This window comes from Polypterus senegalus, chromosome 10, assembly GCF_016835505.1.
Source record: "Polypterus senegalus isolate Bchr_013 chromosome 10, ASM1683550v1, whole genome shotgun sequence".
Classification (NCBI taxonomy): Eukaryota; Metazoa; Chordata; class Cladistia; order Polypteriformes; family Polypteridae; genus Polypterus; species Polypterus senegalus.
Genome location: NC_053163.1, coordinates 94,755,913 through 94,767,231, shown reverse-complemented (window position 1 = coordinate 94,767,231; position 11,319 = coordinate 94,755,913).

Genomic DNA, 11,319 nt, shown 5'->3' with positions numbered 1-11,319 from the left:
AGAAAACCCAATAGAAGTTATTTGCTGCACTGCTCCAAATAAGCAGTCATTAAATCCTCAAATACAATCACAGTTATGATTTGCTAGTATTAAAGTGACTTAGGCTGTTTAAATAAAAATACATGGTATTTTAATGAAGATTTACATGAACAGTGCTAATTTTTCTTTAAATGGTTTGTTTCAAAGCAGGTAACAATCACAATACTACTTTTTAATTCTTCCCTCACTGTACACCACAATAGACAAGGTCACTGGAACTGTCTATCACTGGTATTTTTAAATTAGTTATTCTAATAAGATACATGTTCTACTAGTGCACCATTACCATATCCATCAAGGGCCAAGCAAGACTTGTCCAATGTTTAAATATGGAATGGTGCTCTTTCAAAGTACTTAGAAAGTTAATGGAGTAAACCAAGATATACATTTAAAAATTGCCTTTTTTCTTACAGTCACAAATTAGAAGCAAGGACACAGTTAATTTCAATTCTGTGTGTTGTTTGAGTTTCTAAAGAATCTGTGAATAAAGTGTATTATGAAATAAGTAGAGTTACTCACCAGACAGTTTCCTTCTCAGTCAAGGTTTTCAGTACAGTCAAACCTTAATTCTCTTTTCCCAGCCCTGGTTATTTTTGTCACATTGATCATAGGAAAAAAACTGAGACTTTCTGAGAAACTGTATTTTGGGCATTGTGTAGGTAAAGTCGAAGACTAATACACAAGCACATTCTAACATGAAATATCAGTAATACCAAAATAGCAAAGTCTAGTTTGTAATTAAACTCTAGTTAAAATTCAGGAAAGTAAAGGTAAAAAAGGTGGTGTTGTTGGGGTGCAGGTGGGGGGCTTCTGTGGCTTCAGCCCCCGATCTCCGAGATTCCAGCCCGTCTTTATTGCATTCTGACATGCATGGATGATTAAGTGAAAACTCCATGTAGAAACCATTGCTCGTCATCTTTGTGAAAATTCTGGAGGGGTACTCATCGAAAATTCATACAAGATCCCTCCTCTACCACTTTTCCATTTAAAACATATGTTGAAGTAGTATATGTGGTAGGCATTTTCAGTGGTGGTGGGGGGGTTAGGGGTCTTGGATTAATCCCCTAATATGTCCTTGGTAAAAACCACAAGTAAAAACATCAAAAATGTAATGCTTTTCATGGTTTATCAAGAATCTTGGACACAAAATGTTGTGTGACACCAGCTTAAATACCATTGTGCTAGTGATGTAATTTGACATGGCGAGACTTTTGAGGACTATGTCTAGCAACTTGGACTTAAGATGACAGCACACACAGAAAAAAACAAGATGGTGTTGTGGATAATACAATACGAATTATCACCAGATTTTTCCAAGAAAATCTCCCATTTTGAGGCTTCAGGTTTCTACTACTGTCATTTTGGATTCTGGTATGCCACACCTTATGGGTACAGTCAGCATGCCATGCAAGTCTTCCTCTTACACTTAAGAGCATTTATTTTTCTTTCTGCAGCTATAGCATTGAATGGAAGGTAGAAGGATGGAAATGAAATTCTGGAGAATGAAACTGTACTAATTTTGGGTGCGTTGTCTACACCACTTTGTCCATCCATCTATCAATTAATCATCTCATATATTTATTCCAAATATCCAATTAAATCTTATCATCAAAGAATTATGGCTGTTGAAATCTTTTAGTTTAGTGTAGCTTCTACATTTCATATGTTTTTTTTTTTTGCTGTATGTCATAACACTTTGGCCATGTGTAGAAATGCCTCTTACGGAAGCCTTTGTAGCATCAGAAAGTGAGCACTGTGTGAGGGCTGAAGATGAACCAGTGACTTTATAAATATTTTTGTCACTCAGTTTGAGTTTATGCTAACTCTGTCACATTACAAGACTAAGTCCATTAAACGTTTCATTTAATGGTGTTTTTGGTCTGTGGTTATAAAGGATGTGATGATTATTGGATTTTAAGTAATTTCTGTTACCAGTATATCATCTACACGTTGAAGGTTTTATAGAAGGCAAGAAAAGGTCCAACATATGTAAATTATTACATTTTGTTTATGCTGAATATTAAGTTTTTTGTTACATCATTAAAGTAAGTTATTTATGTATCCAAGAATACAGGGTGTTAATAAAATTGTAATAGGATAACAAAATAGCTGTTGTCACTAGCATGAACTTCTCAACTGATGCAGGATTTATTACCATTTATCCTACTGGTTAGTTAGTTGAACATTTTGGTAATTCTTTCACCAAATTTTCAAAGTAATTTCCAGTAGACAAAAAAGATAAAAGTGTAACAAATGTAATGGGAGTAGAGTACAGAGCAAGGCTGGGAGAGAGACTGTTGCTGTGTAATACGACGCATGCCCAGTTGCAGTAAAAGTTAATTGGAGGAGTTGCTCCTTCTGTCTTCAAGACGCTGTGTTCACAGCCATCCATTAAATGTGAAGATATGAAAGGTATGAGGGGGGCTACCTAACAGAGCGGGCCTGTTGTTGTGTGATTTGATTCCATCCATCCATTATCCTACCTGATTTGATTCCATTCCTGTTAAACCAGAAGTCAATGGTCCTGCTTGCTCTGCTAAGAAGGGGAAATCCACTTTAGCACAGTTGGATAAGCACTGGTTTCTGATTTGTTTGCCCTGGGTTTGTAGTCAGCCTCTCCATGACAGGGGAAAGACTCTGAGCGATTCCTTGCATGTGACAGTCGATATTTATCCTATACTTGACTGACTACCACACTGCCTCAGTTAATCAGCAGTCTGAACTTTACAAGGAGGAAAAAGTTCATTTTACTTGTGTCAAAGTTAAAGATATAAAGAAGGGAATTAATAATGAAAACAGAGGAAAAAATAATAAACTTATGAAAAAAATGTGTTTCTACAAAGTTGTCCAGGTACTGCAGTTGAATTAGAGAAGGTCCTTATGCACATAGATGTTCCCACCCAGCTGTTTCTATCTGGGGCTGTTGCTATGCAACACTACTCACACAAACGTCACATGACATGGGGGGAAGCAAAAACAAAAAACTGCATAGTACTTGGATGCCTTTGTGTACCTTTGTGCCTGTGCAACACTTTCACCCTTTATAGGCTTCCAAAGTGCTTCATGCTCATGTTCTCTTATGATTTTGAGTTTTTTTTTTGCTTTTTTCTGGTTTTAAATTTTTATCTAACAATTTGGATACTTTTGCTTGTGCTTGTCCGCCTTGTGTTCTGACCCAGTGCCTGTGTTCTAAATAGTTCTTTGTGGATTACAGATTTTAATAAAAGATTTTTGTATGTGTTTGTCATAGTTCTTAAACCTTCAGCTCTTCCAGGTCTCATCATAGCTTTACATTCTTGTGCCTCATCTTTCCCACACTTATGCCAGTCGGTATGACAAGCTGACATACATGACACATTGCTACTTATCTCAAAATGAAATGCAAGTTTTACAAGTTAGTTATCATCCGACTTAAGCAGACTTTAAAGTACAAGAATTTTTTCATACTAAGCTGAAAGCAAGTTTTACTTTTTGGATACAAGTTGAAAATCAAAGTAAAACCATTGCTCAAGTAAAGTTTCCTCTTACAGTGTCCCTGTGTGGTGGGTTGAAGTATAGAAAGAAAGTATAACAAGACAAGATGATTAGTTATATTCTCACAGCTGGCATAACACTGTTGTTTTTTTTTTGTTTTTTGTTTAAAACGTTTTTACTACTGTAACAAGAGGTGCATAAAATTGGGAGTAATAATAAATGATTTAAATATTATATAATAACAAACACAAAAGAGACAACATCCATCCCCACTGCCACCCACCCTCTCCCACCAGTGCTCTTATGATGATTTCTGTCATATTCAAACATGCTTTCTGCTTTCAAGAGCTTAGTAACTGCCACTGTAGACAATGAATCTTTCACATTTTTTCTCAGGAACAAACCCATGTTGTGTTATGTTTCATCCAGGATCCTCCTACCATAGACTGGGGTTCAAGTGCTCTTTTCATATTTGTTTTATTTGTTTGTGTTTCTTTTGTTTATTCATTGGTTATTTATTTCTTGTGTAATGTATCTGTGTATCTTGTCCTATGTGCTATGTGTTTTGTGGTTCATTGAATGCACTTTAGAGTAGGTGAGTTTTGATGATTACTGAGCTTTTTTTCATTATTTTCTGGATTTTGTGACCTTATGCTCTGTTTTTGTCTTCACATTGAATTTTATATTCGGACTTCACTTGCCCTGAATTGCCTTTGTTGTTTCAGGAAACACCTTTTGTCTTTTTGTGCTCCACAGAGCTTATTTTTGGTCAAAAACATTTTTTGTAAGATTTTTATAAAGATTATTTATAAAGATTCTTCACTATCCTGTTTGTCCCTAGCCAGACTCTGAAAGTAATTCCCTCTCGGTGGGCATTTCTGAGCAGTAATTCCCTCTCAGTGGGCATTTTTGAGTCATTGTTTGGGACTTTCATGCTTTGGGACTCGAGTTCACAGCAGGTTGGAGTGGCAGTCTTCAGCAGGGCACTCAAACATAAAAACATACACCCATTCACAGCAGTTTTTCTTACTTTCTGTCACCTAGATTTGCATAACCTCAATTAGTCATCGGATAACGTCCAATTGATCCTCCCCGTCCAGCCGATGCATCCATGCTCTTCAGCAATCCTATATACAGGTACTTTTATCTAGGTTTAATGACAATTGATTAGAGAATTCATTTTATTCACAATATAATGGGGCTATTTATTGTATTTAAAGCAAAGTACAAGGAGTCAGTGTGAATTTGCTGAAATAATTAATACAGGAAAAAATAATTGTCTCAAATGCTAAAACCATGTCCTTCATTCTTTTCTTATTAGCAAGTAATTCATTTTTGTCTTTTTTCCATTTGATAATTACTCAGCTGGCTGTGAGTGTACAAAAATATTTTCCATAGATTGTAATGTTAGACAAATGCCACAGTCATCTGCAGTCATTCACTTATGCTCCTTTTTCAGAACAGATGTTCTCCCACGTAGATCACATTTGTTGAGTCGTTTTCTGATATTTGATTCAGGCACCTTAAAATGATTGTGGAGATTGATAACTTTAAGTTATTTAATGTTACCCTCAGTCCTCAGAGACTTTTTTAAAGCATTATCTGAATTTGGAGGTTTTGTAAATAATGAAATGAGATTGTTTCCATTACCTCAAATGTGGATAAGCAGGCATATCTCAATCTCAAGAGATACTGTATTACATGGTATCACCATTTAGGTGGTCATAGATGAAAACTGTTCTGTAGTAGTGAGCATATTAACCCTGAAGATAGACAGGGCAGGACTGGTGACTGACATCAAAATGTCACACAGATACGCTGAGATCTGTATTCCAAACACCCCTGGAACATTCCCATTACATTTTATAAGCCTAGGTAGGTTCAAGAAGACAGGAGCAGTCTCCATGAGCCTTGGATAAGTAGAGCTTCAGCGAAAAAGGGAGGTGGGGGTGGGGGGGGCAAAGAAAGTCATGACACAGCAGACGATTCATCTGAAAGTAACGATATCTGAAGTAACGATTCATCCATCCATCCATTTTCTAAACCCACTTTATTCCAGTAAGCATAGGGTAAAAGGAAGGAACGATCCCATGAGCACTCATTGGTACATAAATGTGCCCATTATTACCCTCTTTGGTGTGTTTGTTGGTGTTCGTTACAACATCATTCATGATGGTGCAAAGTAGCAACAATTATGGGCAGTTTAACACAATATCCTACCTTATTACATCATCCTTCTTCTTTTTCTTTATTATTTTTTATTGTCATCTTTGTGGTAAAGCGTCAGCATTAGTGTCAGAAAATTACAAAACATCATCATAAGGGTCGAATTGCAGCAAATGGTGCTGTAAAATCACAACATTACTCATTCTAAGACGTGAATTCCTACTCTGAGCTGGAACTGGGACAAAGACCCTTTTAAATCCACCTCATGTTCTACTCTGAGGTAATACAAATTATTATCCAAGATGTTTAGTGCAATTCCTAGGAGTGATTTTAAAACTCCCTTCCCGCAGATCATACACTAATCAATTGGACCTAGACTGGAGTATCTGATGACAAATGGAATCAGCTTTGAGGAAGTTTAAAATACACATTAATAGCTTTTGCAGACCCCTGGGAAATGTATTACTTTGGACTTCTGTTGATGAAATTATTCTTTTTGGTTGTTATCTTTAATGTCATCTTACCTTAGTCTATTGATAAACAGAGACAAGGATGTAATATATATCTGTTCACATGCTAAGGGTAAATACTTCTCAGGGGTAAACTTTTTTGTACTACTTTTTAATTAAAACAAACTATTGTAAGACGTGAATAATTACAACTAATCTATAATACAAAAGATAAAGGAATAATCCACTTTTGAGCACTTTCCACCCACCCCACCACACCCGAGCAGAGCTGAGCAACATTAAGTGTGTGGTAAGAACAAAAAGAGTTAAAAGTATGTAAATGTCACTGAGCATCTACGGTGTTATGGTACATCTAGTCTTGTGTGGTGTCAAAGTGTAATGATACACAAGATTCCCACCTTGTAAAGAATGTAAGGCTGTTTTGAAAAAGCATTGTTTGAAAAAAATGCAGTAATTGTAAATTTATAAAATAAAAAGGTGACTTACCATCAAGAGCAGGACAATTATGGCCACCTCCAAAAAGAAGACATCAAAGAGAAGCTTGAGTTTATTTAATTTGCTGACACTGGGATTACGTGAGATCTATGTAGAAAAAGGAAGAGAAGCATTCATAAAAATTTAAAAAAGAGAAAAAAAAAATTTAAAATGCCTTTCACAGCTTATCAACACTACATGTACAATTTACATTGATAATGAGTTAAATATTAGTGGAATATTACTATCTATGATTTTTTTTAATTAAAACATTCTGTACAACATTTTGTGAAATGTCAGGTGGATGTGGATGAGACCCTCCAGTCAGAAAACAGAAATGATAATAAACCATTGAAAGAGAATATGACTTTATGGAATGAATGACATTTTTATGAATTATACTTTTTATTTACACAATTTGTAGATAAGTATCCTTCTTAGTATTTTCAGTGAATATATCCAAATAGAACAAATACCCACGTTCCTTAAAACAGAAAATACTTCTCTTATACCCAAATTTACAGAAGACTGATTGGTTTGATAAAAATATGAGACCAATTACACTGTTAAATAATGATGCAAACCTCTAAGTCTTATTACTTGCAAACTGATTAATTTATGGATTATGGATTTATGTTACAGAACACGTATCAGAGACGACACCTTCCTAAAGCACTTACACACATACAGGATTTCAAAACACCAGCATAAGAAAGTGCAACCTCAATGACAGGGGAATGATGTGAGCATAATGAGGAGGCACAACCAAAAACAACAAAAAAAACAAGAGCCCATCTGTTGTTGACCATATCTCAATTACAATCATGCAGTTACTGACAAGGAGTCCAAGTCATTGATGCCATCATACTAGAATATTGAAGCTGTTGTGCGCATTGTTAGAGGGAACAGTACATTACATTAAAGTGATTTACATTCATCCTGTTCCACCAAAGCCAGCTGTAAGGACAAGAGGAATGGCCAGATGTCCTCTGATTTTACTGGTCTATTTTCCTAGAGATGTGGGTAAACTGGAATTTCGTTTTTTACCCTCTCTATTGCTGTTTCTGTATGGCAAACTTTAAAAATGTTTTGCAATTAAGACAATTTTTGCCTGAGATTCAGTGTTGAAATTTTAAGGTTTTTGAATTATAGAGAAACATAATTTATTATTTTCTTTGTTTAATTACTTTAAAGCAATGTTTAATTTTACCTTTGTGTTTTGTTAGTAATACTGTGCCATTTACTTGCCGTTTTTTCGGACTGTCACCATTCAGTTCCTTGTCCAATGTTGTGGATATGTTCTCTGTGGGTTCATAATAAATATCATTCAGCTATTTGACTTTAGGAAATATTTTTTTGATTCAGCATTTAGGGCTTTGTTATCAATTGGTTTGGCTATTTGGTTTTGATCTTTTTGCTGTTTTTTTTTTTTGCTTAACACATATCTTCTGGTCCTTTTTAAATTTGCCTTCATGGCCTGTGTTTTTCTGTCTTGGGCAAAAAACAGTTGCCAGTTGGCCTAAGCTTAGTGCAGTTATCCATTATCCCTATATTCATCTTTAAGAATCTATCTTGTATTGTATATAAACAAGACAAAAAATAAATTTTGATTTCTCTCTCTGTCTCAAAGTTGATTGATTCATTCACTTGCTCATCAACAAAAACACCATCTCTTGTTTAGTTAAAAAGCTGAAATGTGGCAGGATGCTATACCTAGGCCAGTAGGTATCTGCTGAGAAAGTACATTTCTATATATCAATAATAATGCTTGAAAGAGTGGTCTATTTAAGGCCCGTGTCTTTGTCTGCTCAATGCAGACAGCCTGCCAGTTGAACCCCTCCAGCACAACTGCACTACTCATCAATAGCATAGACGAACGAGTAAGTAAGTGGGGTTGTTGTGACAAGGAAAAAAGACAGGATGACATATGGCTGTGAAGTGGAAGGTTCACCAAAGCTGATGTTACAGGCGGCTACACACTCAAGGCACGCTATACACCTCAAGTCCAGCTGCCAGGGAGGGTGGGAGAAATGCAGGAGTTGGACTCCTTGTGACTGATAGTATAAGTGCACCTCAGTAGAGTGACTGGATAGACACTGTATACAGTGCTCATATGTAACATGAAGGGTGACCCAACCCTCTGCACTCCCTTTCCATTTATTACATCCTAAACTGCATGCATGTAGCACTCCACAGTGGATCAACAAACAAATTCCCACGTAAGGCCCCGATATTTACACCCTGATGTAGGGTACAACAAATGCTAGATCCTAAATTGTACAGATAGTATTGTTTCTTTTATATGAGGTGCCATTTGCGGTACATACATCAAACTCTAAAAGTACTTACTCTGTGTACTGAAACATATACACTATCTGTTGTGTTAACAGTCAACAAATTTTATTAATTTTGCCAATGTTCCTGCTGAACAGCATCTAGGCAAGAGCATTACTACAAAACAACTCGAACCCTTGTAGACAAATTTTGTTAAAATGTGGCACACTTATTTCAGTAAATTTATTGAGACAGTTCAATTTTCATGGAGATATCTTGAATAGATTGCACTGTACACAATGTTAAAATTTCAAAATCTCCAAATGCAAAGCAATGGTGAATTTGAGGACTCCTCTATTTTAAACCAGAGAAATGTTCTGTGTGACTAAAACTACAAGTTAGTTATTTATTTCAATTTTACCTTGACAGTGGTTATGCCTACTGACAGCAAACAGATCCCCAGGCCTGTTTACATTTTATTGGGATAGTATGCAGGTTTGGCCAGATTAATTTAAGTAAATGTAAGTTTTATTAACATGTAGGAAGTAGAAACGTTATCTTTGAATACACAGTGGAAGGTCTTATTATCAGACTGAGAGCAATGAATTATGTGGAGATATTGAAATTAACATTTGTAGTTTAAGCAAACTGAGGTTAAGAGATTACACGGTGTTTACAATTAATTAGAACAGTGGATTCCAGCTTTTACTTTAAAATAAATTCTTCAACAAGAACATGGGGGCACCGTTGGAAACTAGCCAATGGCACATTTCACTCAAATCTTTTCCCTGCACAAAGAACCATTGACGTATGGAATAAACCACCAAGCTGTATAGTAAAGGTGAGGAGTTTAGGACCCTTTAATGGTGCCAACTCTAATGGGAGCAGCCGAAAGAATAATAATAATAATGTTCACATAGGTGTCCCATATCTGATATTATATTTTGGATAGAGTAAAAACAAAAAAACTCCCAGTGAAAACGTATCAATAAAAAAGTCAGGTAGGGGTCCAAGACTTTGCCACAACACCATACTGCACATGTTCCTTTGATTTCAGCACTCTGTGTGTATATCAGTTAAATTATTATTTTTACTATATATGTAGAAGGAAGGTAATATAGAAAGAAAAAAAAATGTTTCATAGCAGTTGTTATACATTGCATTTATGTAAGAATCTTATTTTCCAGTTAGTACCAACGTTTACAAAAAAAGAAAGCACAACAATCACTGCCTTGTCTCTTTGTGTTAAATGACTTTGGTAACCCATTTGTAATCACAAGGCAGCACAAACAGCAAATAGCATACAGTGTCTTGTAAGAAAGGAATTACATCTTAACAAAATGCAGGTGTCTGACAGATCTCTTAAAAATTAGGAATAGTAGGTGAAAGTTTTGCTGAACATAAAGTGCAACGTGGGGACATGAATTTCAGTTTGATAGGATGAAGGGGAAGCCTCAGTGGACCTCATTTTTCTGGTTTGTGTAATTTGCTCTAATAAGACAGAATCACATGGAGCTTGACATCCATATTCTAACCAGTTTTTATCTAATTCAGGGCCAAGTGAAGCTGGCAGTGCTGCACCAAGAATCAAGCAGAGAAAATGCAACTCTTGAATGCCCACCCTTTTGCCTAAATCAAATAGAAAAAGTGAAAGATTACCAAAAACAATCTGTGCCAAAACTGAAATGCTGCACAAGTGAGTTGCAATTTAACTTTATTTGCAATTATGTTTTAATTGTAATGGAACTTGCAACATCTGTATCAGTGAATAAAGAGGTCATTAATACACCATTGTAAGCATCCCAGTAAAAAAGTGGCCCTATATTGTTAAGCATCACACATTTTGGCTTTGCAACAGCAGCAATGTCTTCAGTCCCCTTACTTTGCATCCTAGAGATCAAACCTCCCTTTGATCTGCACAACTGCACAGGTACCTGGTTTCATAAATTGTATTGTTAATGGGAACTTGTCAACATTTAAAACAAATTCACTTAATTAGTATGGAACCAAAGGTTTAGTTTTGATTTATGGGAGGAAAAACACACAAACACAAATTAGCTGGTGCTTTTTTTTATCCAAATTATTTAAAGACATACTCAAGTTACAAAATATTAAGAGCACACGGCTTAAAAATATCTACACAAAATTAAACACTCTTGTTTATTTTCTATTTTCAGTTCAATGAGAATTTACACTTAATAATAGCTTTCAAGGTCTGCATATAGACACTATATACACAAGTCATATATACTGTACATATTTAAATTAAAAAGTAAGCAGCTAAAATGCCATCAATTGATGTCTTAACACTACAGCAAATAAACAAATGACTGTGGCCCAAGAGAAATTTGACCTTTACACAAATACAATTCACAAAGCCAGTCTAATGAGGTTGTCTAAAAAAATGAGCTTGTTAATACTT